The 21,059-nt window shown below is 36.8% G+C and overlaps 1 pseudogene; it reads left to right on the top strand.

Moving 5' to 3' along the window:
- Window positions 1-14,950: 14,950 nt before the first annotated feature.
- On the top strand, window positions 14,951-19,473 carry LOC107843933 (annotated as a pseudogene).
- The last annotated feature ends 1,586 nt before the right edge of the window (window positions 19,474-21,059 follow it).

Genomic DNA, 21,059 nt, shown 5'->3' with positions numbered 1-21,059 from the left:
TTTTTGAAGATTCATTTAGAACCTAAAGGTTTATTTCCTGGAGGAAGGTCAACCAATTCTCATAAATGGTTGCTTAATATTGAATATATCTCACTATTGACTGCCTTATTCCAAAAAGATGAGTCTGACGACGACATCGCTTCTTTAAATGTTTTAGGCTCATTTCTAAGAGAAATGTTACAAAATTCAATCCAAACAAAGTTGACATTCTTTGACGTGTACTACGTCTTGGATTTTCTTCATTATGTATACTCTCACTTGGTTCATCTCGAGGTCGTTTAGATCCTCCACTAGACCGTTCATGTCTAATTTTATACGGATAAATATTTTCAAAGAATTCAGTATTGTCTGATTTAATTACCGTATTTTCATTAATATCCGGATGTTTGGATTTATGAACCAAAAATCGACATGCTTTACTACTTTTAGCATATCCTATGAACACACAGTCGACCGTTTTAGGTCCTATCTTAACCCTTTTAGGTATAGGAACTTGAACCTTCGCTAGACAACCCCACACTTTGAAATATTTCAAGTTGGGTTTCCTTCCTTTCCATTTTTCGTAAGAAATTGATTGTGTCTTACTATGGGGAACTCTGTTGAGTATACGATTGGCCGTAAGAATAGCCTCCCCCCATAAGTTTTGTGGTAAACAAGAACTTATAAGTAAGGCATTCATCATTTCCTTCAAAGTTTGGTTTTTCCTTTCTGTAATTCCATTAGATTGAGGTGAATATGGGGCCGTAGTTTGATGGATTATTCCATTCTCTACACATATTTGTGCAAAGGGAGATTCATATTCTCCGCCCCTATCACTTTTTATCATTTTGATTTTTTTGTCTAACTGATTTTCAACTTCAATTTTATATTGCCTAAACGCATCTATTGCTTCATCCTTACTATTTAGCAAGGAGACATAACAATATCTAGTGTAATCGTCAATAAAAGTTATGAAATACCTTTTTCCACCATGTGATGGTGTTGACTTCATATCACAAATGTCAATGTGTATTAAGTCTAAGGGATTGGAATTCCTTTCAACGGACTTATAAGGATGCTCTGCATACTTTGATTCCACACACGTTTGACACTTAGATTTATTGCACTCAAAGTTTAGCAAAACTTCTAAGTTAATTAATTTTCGTAACATTTTATAATTAACATGGCCTAAACGTTCATGCCATAAATCATAAGACTCAAGAAAATAAGAAGAATTTGAACTTTTATTTATTTCAATAGTCATTACATTCATCTTATAAAGGCCTTCAATCAGATAACCTTTTCCTACATACATTTCTCCTTTGCTAATTATAATTTTTCCAGAAACGGTTACACATTTGAATCCGTTCTTATCTAGGAGTGAAACAGAAATTAAGTTCCTACGTAACTCCGGAACATATAACACATTGTTCTATGTCAAGACCTTGCCGGAAGTCATCTTTAAATAAATTTTTCCTATTCCCTCCACCTTAGCAGTAGTGGAGTTAGCCATGTAGAGCATTTCTTCTGCTTGAGCTGGAGCAAATGATGAAAACAACTCCATGTTGGTACATACATGATGGGTGGCACCAGAATCCATCCACCATTAGCGAGGATTCCCCATCAAGTTGCATTCTGAGAAAATAGCACACAAATCATCGCATTCTTTGTTGGATTTAATCACATTTGCTTGATCCCTTTTCTTGCCTTTCTTCGGGGCTCGACAATCTATGGACTTGTGGCCTATTTTGCCACAATTGAAGCATTTTCCCTTGAACTTTTTCTTGGGTTGATTGCTTCCATGTTCAACTTTCTTTCTTTTCTTAGAATTATTTTGGTCATCTTCTACAATATGTGCTCCATTAATTGTAGAATTCCTCTTTGACCTTTTTTCGACAGCTTTATTGTCCTCTTCAATACGAAGTCAGACAATAAGATCTTTAATAGTCATCTCCTTGCGTTTATGCTTTAAGTAGTTTTTGAAGTCTTTCCTCAAAGGTAGTAGCTTCTTAACTATCGCTGCTACTTGGAAAGCATCATTCACAATTAGACCTACAAAATAGTTTATGTAAGTATTAAGAACATTTTTAATTTGTTCAACTAAGGTATTTTTCAAAGATATACCTTCTGCTAGGAGATCTGATGACTTGCCACATCTGTACTTGAGAGACAACATCTTTACTATCAATCATTTTGAAGTCCAGGAACCGTACAACAAGGACTTTCTTAATTCCCACATCCTACATCTTATATTTTCGTTCAAGTGCCCCCCACAGTTCCTTTGATGTCTTGGTTCCACTATAAACATTGTAGAGGTTGTCTTGGAGACCACTCAGAATATAATTCTAGCAAAGAAAGTTCAAATGTTTCCAAGCTTCTACAAAAACGAAGCGGTCTTGTCCGAGGTTCCCTCGGGCACCTCAGGAGCGTCTTCACTAATGAACCGTTGCAGACATAAAGTGGTAAGGTAAAAGAACATCTTTTGCTACCACCGCTTGAAGTCAATGCCCAAAAATTTTTTGGGCTTCTCCGCCGATGCCATTGTTGGCGGAGCATTTGTGCGACTTGATGTGGCAATATTATTTGGGCCCACAGACGTTGTCGCATCCATCATTTGACTTTCAGTTGTCATTTTCCCTATCACCACAAGACAAAAAACTTAGTATTTTTTCAGAATACTATTTATAAAGTTAAATAACTTGAAACTCTTCTTCATGTTTCTAGTTAACGATGAAGTTTTTATTACTTTGAATCATCAACCGAGTGAACCTTAACTTGTGATGAAGATTTTATGTCTTCTAATCACTAGTTAAATTCAAGCGGAGTAGAAAGCTTCAGCGTTAATCTCCAAAAACAAGTAATACAGATTCTGTAAAAGAGATTTTCCTTAAGATTATTACTTCCCACAATATATTCGGGTATGTAGAATCTGTATATTACAACAACAACTTCAACTCGAGTTCAAGTATAAACAAGAACACAATGAAGTATCAAATACCCTTAACACAAGATCAAAATGACCTTTCCAGGAGGTGTATTTGTTTTTTTCAAAAAATAAAGATGAAACAGAAAATAGCCAAGTCATCCGAATTCACGGATTTTCCTTAAGGAAATAATCCCCCTCACTGTACCCAAGGTTGTGGAATTTTTTCTCCCAGGATAAAATGGCTAAATAGACCAACAGTAGCGGTACCTCAAACGGTTGGAATATCTTTGAACTCACAGAACGTTTTGAGTGATCACATAGAATATTTTTAAGACAAGAAGAGAGTTTATAAATCTAAAAATTTTCGTACTAAACTTGTGGAAGAAACCAGGTTTATATAGCCACAACATGCCTCTTCGGAAAAGTGGCGAATTTACATGCATGCTTATAAATGGAGCGTTTTCCCTTTGATATTCGGATTAAATTTCAATCAAATAAATTTTGTCCAAAAAGATAAATCTCATCGATCATTTTCTGAAGCCAAAGCCGAGCGAGCAACGACGACGATGGCGCAAGGCATCTCTTATTTCTTGCCTCACTTACCTTGTGGAGTTAGTGTTCTCAATATAAACACCCTCAATTTCTCTTCTTCCACCAATGTGGGAGAAAGAGTAAACTTGCCAATTTGGGAGTACACTTTCCATTTTAGTGTCTCCTTCCCTCCACTCTTTTACTCTTCATTTTTCAATTCACACTTCTTTCATCTACTATGAACCCAGCAGTTGCCGCTTGCAATTATTATAGTTGCTAGAGCACTAAAGCATAAAACCAAGCCTTCATGGGAGGATACGCTTAAACAGTTACAATAATCCATACCAAGAAACATCCCAGGAGTGCTTACAAATGTGTATCAACCTCTGAAGGTAAACTATTACCACTTGGAAAGTGATGAAGCCAGGTACATCTTTTTGCTTTGTTCTTTGTTTGAGGAAGATAGTGATAGTAGGATTGAAGAATTACTCCGATACGGAATGGGGCTTGGTATCTTTTCTGAAATCAAAAATTTTGAACATGCAAGAAATAGGATGTGTCTTCTATTAGAAACACTGAAAGATGGCTTCTTGCTATCCCAAGGTTGAGATAAGCATTTGGTCAAAATGCATGATGTGGTTCATGACGTGGCTATATATATTGCATCTGAGGGTAATCATATTTTAATGGTAAGTGTTAGGGCATGAGGAGTTTTGATGATAGACATGTGAATGAAACACGTTGAAGAAGCTGGTCCATTCAAGGTGAAATAGTCTAGCTGGCACAGGAGTTTGGATGATATGATTATGTGTTCAAGACAAACTTAGATAACATTGATTACATCAGAAGCCGAGTTAGATCATACTAGAAGTCTTGACGAAGTCAAGTTGATCAAGGAGTTCCGTAAGAAGAGGATTTGAATTAAAAGAATCCTATCAAAACTAGGAGAGGTGAGGCGGCAGCAAAAAGGAAAAGAATTAACTAATAGAGTTCTACTGAAGAAAGAATTGAACATAAAAAAGGACTCTATCACAGGTTGGCTTAAATACAACAAACATGACTCAAAGCCAGCACTCACGCACGTACTAAAAAGTTAATCAACAATCAGCATACATACTTGAAGAAGAACCAAGCCTCTTACTTAGCAGGTCATAAACTGTGTAGTAGTTAGGTTCTGGTATTGTAATGAGTCATTGATTCTAGTCTCAGTAATCTATAAACTGAGTTAGGAGTTGTCGTCTTCAAGTTTGGGAACTCAAAGACTTGGGAACACTTATCTTGGGAAGATTAGTGTTTTTGTAGTAATAGGAGTTAGAAGTTTTAATTTCTAGGTTACAAGAAGTCTTGTAATTTTGTAGATTGTTGAGGCTCAAGTATTTTAGTGAAGTTGAGTTAAATCCTGTAGAGGTACAGGTCGTGATTTTTTACACCTTTCTTTAGCCGGGTGTTTTCCACGTAAAAACACTATGTTCAGTTTACTTTTGTGAACCACGTTTACTTACTTGTTCCACAGATAGGCAATTAGTAGGACGCGTACTCTAACAAGTGGTATCAGAGAGAGGTTGTCTTAAATAAGGATAGCACCCAAGAAAAGGATCAATATGATGAATTCCATACCTTTTACTGGTCACAGTAAGGGTCAGTCAACCACTAGATCTCCACTCTTTGATGGTTCTTATTTTATCTGGTAGAAAGCAAGGATGGAGATGTTCATTCAAGGTGAAGACTATGAATTATGGGACAAGATTACTGATGGTCCCACTATTCCAATGAAGACTGTTGATGGAGTACAAGTCAAGAAAGTAAGGAGTGAATTTACTCCTGATGACCTGTTGGCTTTAAAGTAAAATGTGAAGGCCAAAAACATCTTGGTGTGTGGTCTAGGACCAGCTGAATATAACAAGATATCCACCTGTACTACGGCTAAACAAATTTGGGATGCACTGGTAAATGCTCATGAAGGTACCTCCCAAGTAAAAAAATTCAGAATTTCTCTCCTGTTTACTGAATATGAGGCATTCAAAATGAAGGAAAATGAAACACTTCATGAGATGATGACAAGTCTTACCACTTTAACAAACGAGTTAACTTCGTTAGGAAAAGTCATTTCTGAGGAAGAACAAGTTGAAAAGGTACTGAGGGTGTTACCTAAATCAAAATGGAATGTTAAGGTGACTGCAATTAGGGAATAAAGAGCTTAAAGGGTTGACCCTGGATGAACTTGTAGGAAAATTAAGGACCTATGAAATGGAAATTGATGGAATCAAAGAACAAGCATCCCCTGATAATATCTTAGCTTTAAAAGCTTCTGATAGTGATGATGAATTTGAACTTGATAAGGAGCAAATTGCCTTCATAACCAAGAATTTCAGCAAGTTCTTTGGGAAGAAGAAGGGAAAAGGTACCAAGAAGAGTTCAAATAATAATCAAAATGGATGCTACAAGTGTGGAAAAACTGATCATCAGATCAGAGAATGTCCTCTATGGGAAATAGAATGGAGAAAGGAAAGGGTTGAAAAGGAACAAAAAAAAAGGGCCAAAAGAAAGGAAAAAGAAGAACATGCCATGATAGCTGCAAGGGGATCTGAATCTGATGATGATGAAGTAGATGAGATAGCATTTATGGCTTTTGGAGATTCAGACATTGAGGAAGAAAATGATCCTCTTGAGATAAGTTTACTTGAACTCAAAGAAAAATTGCATCTGTTTTCTAAAACTAGACTTATTTCCTTGATGAGTGATTCAATTGACAGTCTCCAAGAATTAACTTCTGATAGGGATGAACTGTTCAACAGCCTTGCAAGTATAAAATTTAATTTCATTGATCTGAAAGTTTGCAAATATTCTGTTGAAAAAGAAAATTGCACTCTCAAGAACCAAGTCACATTGCTAGAGTCTTCAAATAATGATCTTAAGTCTGAAGTTCTTAAATTAACACTCACTGAAAATGGTAAAAAGACCATGAGTAAAGAACAAGAAAAGGCTGAACTTGAGTTAACTACGTACAAACAAGAATGTCATAATTTGACTGAAAAAATAAATAATCTAAGTCAAGAAGTTGCCAAGTTAAAGTTGGATTTGGAAAGAGCTAGCAGATCGACAAATTCTTCAAGAATTGTTCATTTGTTGAGTGAAAGAAATCATAATAAAAAAGCAGGTTTAGTTTTTTTTTAAAAAAAAAAGCTGATAATCTACAAGATCTATGCTTTATTTGTGGCAATCTTAGACATCCTACTACTGAATATCCTATGGCTGCAACTAGCAGAATTAGAAGCCAGAATCTGGCAACAAACTTTTCTCAGACCAAAAATACAAGCACTAAAATTGGTCAGAGAAACAGGTCAAGTTAGGTGTTTCCTGCATGGACTAGAAGGAATTTAATTCATCCTTTTATCAACAAAACAGGGCCAAGCTAGTCTGGGTTCCTAAATCTAACCATTGATTTCTCTTGCAGGAATTGATGAAGGGAACCAAAAAGCACTGATACTTAGATAGTGCATGCTCAAGATATATGACTGACGATAAGAAAAAGTTCCTTTCACTCTCCAAAATAGATGGAGGAGGAGTTTCTTTTGGAAATGGAAAAAAGGGAATCATCATTGGAGTTGGGAAAATTGGCACATCAAATTCAAAAGTTGTGGAAGATGTGTATCTTGTGCAAGGATTAAAGCATAACCTGCTGAGCATCTCACAATTATGTGACAAAGGTAATAAAGTAATTTTTACTCCTGCAGGGGTTAAAGTCAAAAGGATGGATACCAAAGAAATTGTGCTTACTGTAAGGAGATACAGAAACGTGTACAAAGCAGACTTAATGGCAGTACCTGGAACTGATTTGATTTGTCTAAGTGTAATAGAAACTGATCCCCTCCTTTGGCACAGAAGACTTGGACATGCAAGTCTAAAATAACTGAACATACTTTATTCCAAAGGCATGGTATTAGGGTTACCTAAAACCAAGTTTAATGAAGAAAAGTTATGTAGTGCATCTGTAAGGGGGAAACAGGTAAGATCTTCATTTAAGTCAAAGAATCATGTTAGTACTACCAAGTGTCTTGAACTGGTCCATATGGACTTGTGTGGACCAATGAGACAACAAAACAGAGGTGGAAAAGGTATGTTTTTATAATGGTTGATGATTATTCCAGGTTCACCTGGACTTTGTTTCTAGCCTCTAAAGAAGATGCCTTTGATGTCTTTGAAATTTTCATCAAGAAAATAGAAAAGAAATTGGGCACTTCATTAGTTTTCATAAGGTCTGCCCATGGAACAGAATTTGAGAATGCAAAATTTTTGGATTTATGTTCATCACAAGGAATAGATCATAACTTCTCATCTCCTAGAACACCACAACAAAATGGAGTGGTGGAGAGGAAAAATAGAACCTTGGAAGATATGGCTAGAACAATGATGCTTGCAACAAATGTTGCCAAAAAACCTATGGGCTGAGGCAATGAGTACTACAACATATATTATGAATAGGTGCATGATCAGACCAATGTTAGACAAGACTTCCTATGAGTTACTAAAAGGCAGAAAGCCTAACATTTCTCACTTTAGAACTTTTGGCTGCAAATGTTTTATACACAATAATGGTAAGGATAATCTTGGAAAATTTGATGCCAAAAGTGATGAGGGGATCTTCTTAGGTTATTCACCACATAGTAAATCCTATAGGGTTTTGAATAACAGATTCAACTGTGTTGAAGAAAGCATGCATGTGATGTTTGATGAATTCTGTAATAGGACTAACCTGCAGGAAGGAAGCAATACTGAGGAATAGATTGCACAACATGTTCCAGTGACTCAAACAATCAAACCTGGAGGCATTTTCATAGGGGAACTGAAGCTGAAGGTACAGTAATAGGGCGAACTAAGCCATCAACTGAATCTCATCAGAACATCAGCAGTGATCCTAGCAGCTCACTTGGATTAATCCCAAAAGGATTCAAATATCAAGGCTCACACCCCATTGAAAATGTACTTACTGATCTCAATTCTGGTATCACCACAAGATCTGGACTAAGAAGTATGTGTGCATTCAAGGAATTTCTATCAGAGATAGAGCCAAAAAAGGTAACTGAGGCATTGCTTGATATTGATTGGATCATAGCTATGCAGGATGAATTGAACCAATTTGAGAGAAGCAAAGTATGGCACTTAGTTCCTCTTCCAAAAGAAAGATCAGTAATTGGGACTAAGTGGGTGTACATAAATAAAGTTGATGAGAATGGAACAGTCACAAGAAATAAGGCAAGACTGGTGGTTCAAGGATACAATCAAGAAGAAGGAATTGACTTTGATGAGACCTTTGGTCCTGTAGCCAGACTTGAAGTTATAAGACTACTTGTTGCCTTTGTTTCTTACATGGAGTTTATTTTGTATCAGATGGATATGAAGAGTGCATTTCTGAATGGCATTCTCAAGGAAGAAGTATATGTTAAGCAAACCCCAAGATTTGAAAGAAAGGAGTTTCCAAACTATGTCTACAAGCTGGACAAAGCTTTGTATGGATTGAAACAAGCTCCAAGAGCTTGGTATGAAAGACTGTCCAAATTTCTATTGGAACATGGACATACCAGAGGTAAAATTGACAATACCCTTTTCTTGAAAACTAATGGGAAGGATTTGTTAGTTGTGCAGGTGTATGTGGATGATATTATTTTTGGCTCAACAAATATGCTTATGACTCATGCATTTGCCAAACTCATGAGTTGTGAATTTAAGATGAGCATGATGGGAGAGATAAATTACTTTTTGGGCTTGCAAATAAAGCAGTCAACCTTAGGAACAATGATTCACCAACAGAAGTATATCAAAGAGCTTCTCAAGAAATTCGTCATGGAAGAGGCAAAAGAGATAAATACTCCTATTGCTACTGCCACGAAGCTAGACTTGGATGAAACAAGTTCAGATGTGGAGCAAAAGATGTATCGAGGTATGATAGGTTCATTATTGTACCTCACAGCAAGCAGGCCTGACATTGTGTTCAGTGTAAGGCTATGTGCAAGGTTTCAAGCTAAGCCAAAGGAATCACATTTAAAATCTGTAAAACGAATCTTCATATACTTAAAAGGAACCAGTGATCTTGGCTTGTGGTATCCCAAAGGTAGTAACTTTAACTTGGTAGGATACTCTGATGCTGATTATGTAGGATATCTGGTGGACAGGAAAAGCACTACAGGTATGGCACACTTCTTGGGATTATGTTTGATTACTTGGTCCGCAAAGAAGCAAAATTCAGTAGCCTTGTCTACTGCTGAGGCTAAATACGTTGTTGCTGGGTCATGCTGTGCCCAATTGTTGTGGATCAAACAACAACTCATGGATTTTGGGGTAGATGTAGGTTGTGCTCCCATTTTTTGTGATAACACTGGTGCCATAAACATAGCCAAAAATCCTGTCCAACATAAGAGAACTAAGCATATTGATATTCGCCATCACTTCCTTAGAGATAATGTTTAAAAAGGAAATATATCAATTATGTTTTGTTCAACTGAGGAACAAATTGCTGACATATTTACTAAGGCTTTGAGTAGAGACCACTTTGAAAAAAATAGGTTAGCATTAGGGATGATAAAATTGTATAAATCTCCCTCAATGATTGACTAGAATATGCTATGCCTTAGTGAGCGTTGATTAATTCAGTCTTACACATCTAGTTGTGTATCCTAATTCCAAGATTTTAAAGCAAGGTGGTATAATTATGTGTTGTTTTTTATAGATCGATTGGATCATTAAGGCACGAGTGGTCATGGACTAATCAGAACACAAGGTATGATTATTGTTTTCCATAGTAGCATTAAGAGAAATAGGTTATCTACATGGTTCACTCTGTCATGATTATAACCACCAAACCCAACCGTCCTCTTCTTCAAAAGGCTGACATACCTTTTTCATCAGTACAGAACCTCTACATCAACACGTTTCTTTGTATCACAGTCCCTTCATGTTTCAACTTCTTTCTCACTCCTCTTACATACTCACCTTCTTTTCTCTTCCATCTCTATTTCTTTCTCAACCTCTGAAAATCCAACAAGCTATGGCATCTTCCTCATCCTCTCCTTCCTCCATAAAATCTGAAACAAAACCTTCAACCCAAATTATTCTTCATCCAAACATTACTTTACCTTTCCTTAACCAACCCCAAATCCCTATCAAGTTATCTGATTTTCCATTATTTAAACCTCCACCACAACTATCCTTTCACTCCTTCTTCAAACCCTCTATTTTTTCAAAACCCTTACCATTACCTGTGCTTCCTCTTCAGATCCTTGATTGCAATGATATTCCCATTGCTGATCTTATCCCTAGACGGTCACGCTCAACTCTGAAAATAAAACCGTCTTCTGTCCCCATTGATGTTGACATTGATACCCAGGTAAAATCTTCTTCTGTCATCCATTCATTCCGAACTCCACATACTCGGGGACGAAAACAAAGAGAAGGTGCTTCTTTGGAAGAGGCACTTAGGGCAAGTAAAAAAAACAAGTAGCGTCTACTGCTTCTACTCCCCCACGTGAGCCCTCTCCTGATATTCTCCTCCGCTCCAAAAAAACACAAGAATATCATAGGAAAACCCTCAAAGTCCTTCTCCTCTCCCAAACCCTCATCATCCTCAAAATATACTGTCAAAGTCACTACTGGTCAAGGATCCACCTCCTCTAAATTTTCTCCAAAATCTACTTCTCATCCCAAGAAACAAGTTACACATCCTAGTTCTTCTGATCCATCTGACTCAGATTCAGACTATCTTCCTGATACTCCTCCTGTTTCTCCTACTTCCATTGACTCTGATGATGATATTCATGTTGATACTGCTGCAGATAAAACTTCTCAGTCAAACCATGTTCTGCACTTTCAGAAATGAAAGATGACTAGAGGAAGAGTTGTCACTGGGTTTGGGGGTCCTTCTATGGATACGTTAGTTTAAAAACTAACAGCACAGGGGTGGTCATCCTTGTTTCTTCAAGGTGATCATCAGAGAAGATTTGGTAAAAATGAGGTGTATGAGTTTTATACCAATGGAGTTGCAATTGGGGAAATAATTTCAACCACAGTTCATGGGAAAACCATCAATCTTTATCCTGCTGATCTGGGTAGAATTCTCAGTGCTCCAACTGGTGGTTGGTGTCATTATGTGAAGGGATCTTGACCACCTCTTGATAATCTTCCATCCGCTCTTGATATTTGTAGAAAATTCTATCGGAATCCTTTTCTTTTCTCTCATCGTAGGGTCATGAAAAATGAGATGTCCCCTCTCTATCAGTCCTATTTTGATGTGGTTTAAAAAATGATCTTTCCTCGACAGGAAAGGCGCACAGTTGCAAGTTTTCTTGATCTTACCTTGATGGAACTATTGGATTCTGAGATTCCAATAGACCTTCCTCTACTCATCATTAAGCATATGCGAAGGGTACTTGTTAAAGATATAAATGGTCATGCTCTTCCCTATCAGTTCTGGTTTGCATCTGTTTTCGATGATTTTTATGTACCTGTCAAGGTATGGTCCTTACAGACGACTAAGGATGTGATTAGACAACTGAATCATGCTAGGTTAACTGCTACCCTGAGACATGTTGACAACCCTATGCAAAAGTTGGAAAATGCCTTAGAGGCAAAGCAGGGTGAGCTAGAGGGTGCACAGGCTACATTGGTAGCTGCCCAAGCTATTCATAAAGATAAAAAGAGGGTTCTTGAAGCTAAAATTGCATCCCTTACAAAAATCTTGGATAAGGAACGCACTGAAAATGTTGATATCATTAGGAACTTGACCTCTCTTATTCCCTCCACCTCCTCCAATTAAAATCCTTCTTCATCCTTTAAACCCATTCACTATGATGCTCTCCTGTTTACCTTGTTTCTCTTTTTGTTATACTAGGTAGCAATAATTGTATCTGTTTTTTTTTTAAATGGACCTCTTTTGCTTCACTTGATCTACTTCTGCTTAATTCAATGCATAGTTATCTCTTGCTCTAAATCTTGCTTGTTTTAGTGATAGCCCCAGTGGCCATGAATTATTAAACAAATTTTACTTGATGGCTCAGCTTTTCGATGATGTCAAAAGAAGGAAGAACAGATTATACAATGCTTATAACTCAATTGGACTAACCTGTTTCATTCTACTGTGATTCTGTTGTTTAATTCCTTCTTAAGTTTGTCAGGATTCTATAATACTGAAGCTACTATGTTTTTCATCATCAAAAAGGGGGAATTTTTTAGGGCATGAGGAGTTTTGATGATAGACATGTGAATGAAACACGTCGAAGAAGCTGGTCCATTCAAGGTGAAATAGTCTAGCTGGCACAGGAGTTTGGATGATATGATTATGTGTTCAAGACAAACTTAGATAACATTGATTACATCAGAAGCCGAGTTAGATCAGACTAGAAGTCTTGAAGAAGTCAAGTTGATCAAGGAGTTCCGTAAGAAGAGGATTTGAATTAAAAGAATCCTATCAAAACTAGGAAAGATGAGGCGGCAGCAAAAGGGAAAAGAATTAACTAATAGAGTTCTACTGAAGAAAGAATTGAACATAAAAAAGGACTCTATCACAGGTTGGCTTAAATACAGCAAGCATGACTCAAAGCCATCACTCACGCACGTACTGAAAAAGTTAATCAACAATCAGCATACATACTTGTAGAAGAACCAAGACTCTTACTTAGCAGGTCATAAACTGTGTAGTAGTTAGGTTCTGGTATTGTAATGAGTCATTGATTCTAGTCTCAGTAATCTATAAACTGAGTTAGGAGTTGTCGTCTTCAAGTTTGGGAACTCGAAGACTTGGGAACACTTATCTTGGGAAGATTAGTGTTTTTGTATTAATAGGAGTTAGAAGTTTTAATTTCTAGGTTACAAGAAGTCTTGTAATTTTGTAGATTGTTGAGGCTCAAGTATTTTAGTGAAGTTGAGTTAAATCCTGTTGAGGTACAGGTCGTGGTTTTTTACACCTTTCTTGAGCCGGGTGTTTTTCATGTAAAAACACTGTGTTCAGTTTACTTCTGTGAACGACGTTTACTTACTTGTTCCACAAATAGGCAATTAGTAGGACGCGTACTCTAACAGTAAGTCACGATGTGAACTCGGAAGAGTTCCCAAGAAAAGACTCTTACGATCAATACTGTCATGACCCGAATTGGGGCCCTGGCCGTGACGAGTATCCCGAACCACGAAGGCCCGAAACACCCCTATCTATCTGGTAATCATGCACATAATTCATATGATAAAAGAAATGCGGAAGATACACAGTATTACGGAAACATGGTCATGAATCAAATGAAATCAATAAAAGGTACACAGTATTATGGAAACACAGTATTACTCTTCAAAAGCCGATCCTTCCAAAATACGGCATTTTGGATCATCAGACTTGGATGAGGCAACACGAGAGTTTGAGCAACCTAGCTCAACAGAAGAAACATGTTAATATGACAGACATAAAAGGTATTCGCTTATGTACTATTAACATAATGATGAATTAAGGACTGATTTTCAAGTTAAAATTTGGTAGAAATATGACTAGTCCTGAAAACTTAAGCAATAGATCATGAAATATGTTTTAAGGTCTGCAAACCAACACAGGCTCAACAAAGTCCCTACCACTTTTGAGATCGTCATACATATATTATAGCTCTAGGATAAGATTATTCATCTTTAAGAGGAGTTATGAATTGTTAGACAAGTACGTAGAAACAACATACACAGTATAGTCCCAGCTTAAAAGAGATGATTTGTAAAATACGCACCTTGTACAATAATGGAAGCCAAAACTCGAGAAGAAACATACATATGGAAGTTTGTATCGCAATATAAACCACTCGCGCGCCGCTCCCAACCCGCCCCTTCTTTCTTTCAATTTCTTTTACTTTTTTAGTCTGTTTTGAAATAAATTATCATATTTTGATTCGATATCTGAATTGGACGCTTTACTCTGTTCTATATACTTTTACTCTTTATTGCCTAAGAATATCATCTTTAAGTCTATTGAAGCAAGACTAGCAGTCGCGTGATTCGTGTTCAAACTCCATCGATTTCATTGGAGGATAAAAACTAATTTATACAAAAGAATCATTAGAGGACTAAAATTTTCAATTGCCAGAAGGGCCTGACTTTATTCAAGATTAGTTTATAGGAAGCTTATACTTTATTTTGCATAGCTTTTCATTAGTTAAGTAGAAATAGAACCGTTTAGCTTGTTGGCAATCATTATGATGTCTTTCAATTTTACTTATATATATATATATATATTTTTCTTTTATATATATATATATATATATATTTATATGTATATATATATATATATATATATATATATATATATATAAGTAATTCCGAAAAGCAACAATTGCATTCCCTTTTTACTTCTTTATAGTGTCTGCCATTGCAAGAAAAGCATATATTTTGGGAAAGTCTTCAAATATGAGTTTTGAGTAAAGCAAGATATGGAATTACTATTTTAAAATGTTAAATAATATCACTTTCACTTTAATGCTATCATTTTGACCCCACTCTTCCTCTTGTTATTCTCTCAAGCCTGAATGCACAGCTTATAAATCTCTGTGAATATATTGATTGGATAAACACAAGCAAATTCTCACTCTTTTAACTTTAATTTTCACACCAAATTCACCAACATTGTTACTCTTTCTTTTTCATAGCTCATTCACCATTTCCGCCCTCTGATCTTTCATTTTCATACCAAATTCTCCATTCCCGCTCTCTTATTTTTCATTATTATACCAAACTCTCCACTTTCGCTCTTTGATCTTTCATTTTCCTACTAAATTATACGTTGCCGTTCTTTCAGCAGTCATTTTCAGTTCATATCACCTTTACTTCCCAGCAACTAAGAGAGAATTAGAAAAAAAAACAACAGCAAAATCCAGACTTCAGTGTAGAAAAAAGTCTTGTTACTAAACTATACTAGCTACTGAACTGGTAACAAAGGAGAACTATGGAATTCTTATCTATGTTAGTGGGGAAAGTCACAGATTACTTGATGAAGCCTATGGAGCAAGGAATTGGGTATTTATTTTACTACAAAAGCAACATCAGATCTGTGGAAAACGAATCTGAGAAGCTAGAGAATATCAGAAGAGGTGTGCAGCCAGGAGTGGAGGCTGCCCGGAGAAACTTACAAGTCATTTCACCCAATGTTGAGGCTTGGTTAACTAGTGTTGATACCACTATTGCAGATGCAGAAGGTGTCATGCAAGGTAGAGCAAAGGTTGAAAGAGGTTGTTTCTATGGTTGGTGTCCGAACTTGAAGTCACGTTACACGCTGAGCAGGAGAGCTAAGAAAATTGAACAAGCTATGATTGATCTTCACACTAAAGGCAAAGATTATGCTGCTTTTTGCTATCCAGCACCACCTGCAGTTGAAATTGAAGCTATACATAGTAGCAGCGATGAGGAGATTGACTCTAGAAAATTGAAAGAGGACGAGGTCATGGAAGCTTTGAGAAATGAAAGGGTCAATATTGTTGGAATATGTGGTATGGGTGGTGTTGGTAAAACAACAATGGTCGAGAAAATCAGACGAAGGGTGAGACAAGAAAAGTTGTTTAATGATGTTGTCATGGTCACTGTCAGTCAACAATTAAACTTGAAAAAAATACAGGGTGAGATCGCCAGAGGAGTCGGTCTGACATTAGAAGGGGACGATTTGTTGCGGCGTGGAGATCGGCTGCGTTCAAGGTTAATGTCTAAGGATAGTCACGTTCTTGTAATTTTGGATGATGTTTGGGAGGTTGTTGATTTAAAGAGGCTCGGATTCCCAGATGTAACGACCACAACTATTGGTGCAAAGTTACATTGACAACGCGTCTCCGAGATGTTTGTGATGCTATGGAGGCTCAAAAGATCATAGAAGTTGGAATTTTACCTGAAAAGGAAGCATGGCTTCCTTTTCAGGCAGAAAGTCGGTAATTCGGTTGACGATCCTTCTCTTCTTCCCATAGCAAAAGATGTTGCTGAAGAATGCAGAGGGTTGCCGCTTGCAATTGTTACAGTTGCGGGAGCACTAAAGCGTAAAACCAAGCCTTCGTGGGAGGATGCCCTTAAACAGTTACAAAAATCAGCACCAAGAAACATCCCAGGAGTGCTTACAAATGTATATCAACCTCTGAAGGTAAGCTATAATCATTTGGAAAGTGATGAAGCCAGGTACATCTTTTTGCTTTGTTCCTTGTTTGAGGAAGATGATGATATTTTGATTGAAGAATTACTCCGATACTAAAAGGGGCTTGGCATCTTTTCTGAGATCAAAAATTTAGAACATGCAAGAAATAGGATGTGTCTTCTGTTAGAAACACTGATAGATAGTTTCTTGCTATCCCAAGATTCAGATAAAGATTATGTCAAAATGCATGATGTGGTCCGTGACGTGGCTATATATATTGCATCTGAGGGTAATTATATTTTTATGGTAAGTCACTATGTAGACTCGGAAGAGTTCCCAAGAAAAGACTCTTACGAGCAATACAGTCACATGTCCATTGTTGCAGATAAATTTGATGAGCTTCCTAGTCCAATATTATGCCCAAAACTAAAGCTTATAATGTTGAAGCTCTGTTCTGGAGATCCATTCAAATTACAGGATGATTTTTTTTATGGAATGGGTGAACTCAATGTCTTAAGCATGAGCGGAGGCAAATATGAGGCCACCATTCAGACATTTCCAGCATCTGTTCGAAGGTTGTCAAATCTGATGACGCTGTGCCTGAGTGATTTAACGTTGGATGACATATCCATTATTGGAGAACTTGTCACTTTAGAAATTCTCAGCATCAGGCACTCTAAGTTAAAGAATCTGCCAGTGGAGATTGGAAAATTATCCAATTTAATTATGTTAGAGTATTGGAATACTGGGTATAGAAAACATTTGAGGACTTCACCAGGGGTCTTATCAAAACTAGTTCGATTGGAGGAACTACATTTGGTGGGAATACAAGATTGTAGTTACTCCACCTTGAGGGAGCTGGAATCCACATCAAGATTGACCGCACTGACATTAGATGAATGTTCCGAAGATGTGATTTACCGTAACTTGGACCTTTCCTCCAAGTTGACACGGTACCTTCTTGGTGTGAGTGGAGTGTTCATAGAGGAGTCAAGCCTGTATAATTACAGAAAAATTATTGCTTTAGAGGTCACTGAGACAGCCCCATTGGGTGATTGGATCTGCCGCCTGTTGAGGAAGAGCGAACTTGTACATTCAAAAGGAGAGGGCTCCAAGAATGTACTGACCGAGTTGCAGCGAGATGAATTTCAGAATGTGAAAGAAATCTGCCTCAGAGGATGCGATTCATTGACACATTCACTGAATTTCTATTGCCAGAATAATATTCCGTTCCCCAAACTCAAAAGATTGGTGGTAAACAGTTGTGGTGGTCTACAGTATATGCTTTGTGTATCATTGGCTGGAGGGAATTCGACAGTAGCTTTCCCTGATGATGATGTGGAAACAGAGATCTATCACAAGACATATATCGGACCAGGAATAATCAAGTTCCCAAATTTATGTGAGTTGAGCCTTTGTTATCTAATATGCTTCACTCACTTTTGCAATGACACCATTGAGGCCATTGAGTTCCCAAAGTTAAGTTCTTACCTGCGTTCCAAAATTTCTGGCCAACAGCCAACAACTCCATCACCGATTCAAATCCTCTTTTTCATGAAAAGGTCTGCTTCTACTTCTCTGCTTTTTCTGTTTTTATTTGGTGGAGAGTTTTGTGAATTAAAATTTTACAATGACTATAAATGATAAATATGTAAAATGTAGCTATGAAAGATGAATTTTGTACCAAACGTTTGCTATTTTTGAAACTTCTCCTACTTTTTTTTGGTCGTGAATACTACCTTACTTGAGCACTAAAGATCTTTACCTACTCAATGTCTATTTTTTTCTACTATTACCAGCGTTAAAGTAATTTTTTAAAAAGAAAAAAACAAATATAAATGTGTTTGAGATGTTAAAAACTTTTTAAAATATGAAATGAAAGCATATACAAAAGAATAATTATATATTTCGCCACTGCAGGTTTTTTTTAAGAATAATTATGTATTTCTCCACTACATTTTTTTTTTAATCAATAAATTACATGTATTTTTCAACTCAAGTAGAATATATATTTGTTTTTATAGGATTAGAAATAAAAGCGTCAAATTCATAATTTAAAAGATAATACAACTATTATACACACACACGGACATATAAAAAAAAAAAAAAAAGGCAGCCCAGTGCACTAAAGCTACGGCTATGCGCGGTGTCCGGGCACACAGACATATATATATATATATATATATATATATATATATATATATTTATTGTAATTGTTTCTAAAAATATGGGAAGAGAGAACTTTGGAAACAAATGTTTCCCAGCAATTAAACAATGACCAAATAATATTGGTCAAATCTAAACGGAGTTGTCCCTTCAATATTTGCAGGTTTCCTGTCCCAACCTGGAAGAGCTATGTATCAAAGGGTCTTACAGCATAACTTCTCTATGCTCTCACCAACTTCCAACTCCCTACTTCAGCAAACTTGATAGATTGACGGTATATCATTGTTGTAAATTGAGAAACTTGATGTCTGCATCAGTGGCCAGAGGTCTTCTGAATCTCCGAATATTAATATTAGGAGACTGTGAATCAATGGAAGAAGTGATCACAGAAGAGGAACAACAAGGAGAAGAAATCATGACTAATGAGCCTTTATTTCCCCGGTTGGAAGAGCTGCAGCTTAAGCGTCTACCAAAGTTGAGGCATTTCTTCCTGACGAACCCTGCTCTTGAATTTCCATTTCTCAGAAAAGTGGATATTTATGATTGCCCTGAAATGAAGATGTTTGCCCAACAGGGGTCTGAGAGTACGCCGAGTCTCAAAAGTGTGAACTTTGGTAGGGTGAAAGTAGATGATCTGAATAAATGGATACAAGAGACGTTCAATTCTTAGGTTTGTCTTGTGTTACTTGCTGTATAACTAAGCCTAGTGCTCTCTTTCCGTCTTAACAGTAATATTTGGACACTTACTTATGTTTGTCACTTGAAGCAACTTCCTTTTACCTTCTCCAAATATTTCCAATTAGAAATTTAAAGCAATAGCGCAGTCATATCTTTTCTTTTGTAATTTCTACTCTCAGGATTCAGGAAGAAGTTATAAAGTGATGCGGTTAATCTAGTGATGGAAGAAAATAATAATCGATGAAATAGTCCAAGTGTGTGCAAGTTTTAGCTCAAACATCACCTGATATCTATGCTCATGATGGATGTAACACACAGAGTCCGGTCTACATTATAACCAACGGGTTCATATGAACACAACAGCTTTTGCCCAGAGACGCTTTAACTTTGTCGGACCTAGAATTTTGTGTTTACAAGTGTCTTATTCTAGAAAAGGAAGGTTAAATTGTTTGTACATATTAAGTAAACTTTTAACCCAAATACATGATGACAGAACCCGTAGACAGTCTTGTAGCTCCGTCCCTGATGCTGAGTAAACAACTTAATGAACTGTGTACACACAAAGCTAAACAAACTATCTTGTTATTCTCTCAAGCCTGAATGCACAGCTTATAAATGTCAGTGAATATATTGATTGGATGAAAACAAGCAAATTCTCCATTTCCACTCTTTCACCTTTCATTTTCATATCAAATTCTCCATTGCCGGTCTTTCACCTTTCATTTTCATATCAAATTCTCTATTGCCGGTCTTTCACCTTTAATGTTCACACCAAATACACCAACACTTCTACTCTTTCATTTTCATAGCACATTCTCCATTTCCGCTCTTTGATCTTTCATTTTCCTACTAAACTCTACATTGTCGTTCTTCCCGCGTTCATTTTCAGGCCAAATTCACCAACACTGCAACTTCTTGATCTTTCACTTCATATCACCTTTAATTCCCAGTAATTAAGAGAGAATTAGATAGAAAAAACAATAACAAAGTTCAGACTTCTGCGTACTATACTAGCTACTGAACTGGTAACCAAGGAGAACTATGGAATTCTTATCTAAGTGGAGAAAGTCGCAGCTTGCTTGATGAAGCCCGTGGAGAGAGGGATTGGGTATTTAGTTTACAACAACAGCAACATCAGATCTATGGTGAACGAATCTGAGAAGCTAGAGAATATCAGAAGAGGTGTGCAGCCAGGAGTGGAGGTTGCGCGGAGAAACTTACAAGCCATTTCACCCAATGTCTGAGGCTTGGTTAACTAGTGTTGATACCACTACTGCAGACGCGGAAGGTGTCATGCAAGGTACAGCTGAGGTTGAAAGAGGTTGTTTCTATGGTTGGTGTCCAAACTTGAAGTCACGTTACTCGCTGAGCAAGAGAGCTAAGAAAATGTCACAATCTGAACTAAGGTCCTGGCCGCGATGGGCATCTGAAATGTGTCAACAAGATATGACAATACAACACTTCAACTACCGTCTACGAAGACACTAAGGGGTCGTTTGGTAGAACGTATTAAAAAAAATAGTCCATGTATTAAGTGTGGTATTACTTAATACTATGTTTGGTAGAATTATGGACTTATGTATTACTAATACCATATATTAGTTATACACCCTATATAGTATTATAGGGTGTATTACTAATACATCCCATATGGTG

Source organism: Capsicum annuum, chromosome 10 (genome assembly GCF_002878395.1).
Source record: "Capsicum annuum cultivar UCD-10X-F1 chromosome 10, UCD10Xv1.1, whole genome shotgun sequence".
Lineage (NCBI taxonomy): Eukaryota > Viridiplantae > Streptophyta > Magnoliopsida > Solanales > Solanaceae > Capsicum > Capsicum annuum.
Note: the sequence above shows the minus strand (reverse complement) of the source record. Positions and strands in the feature narration are given on the sequence as shown.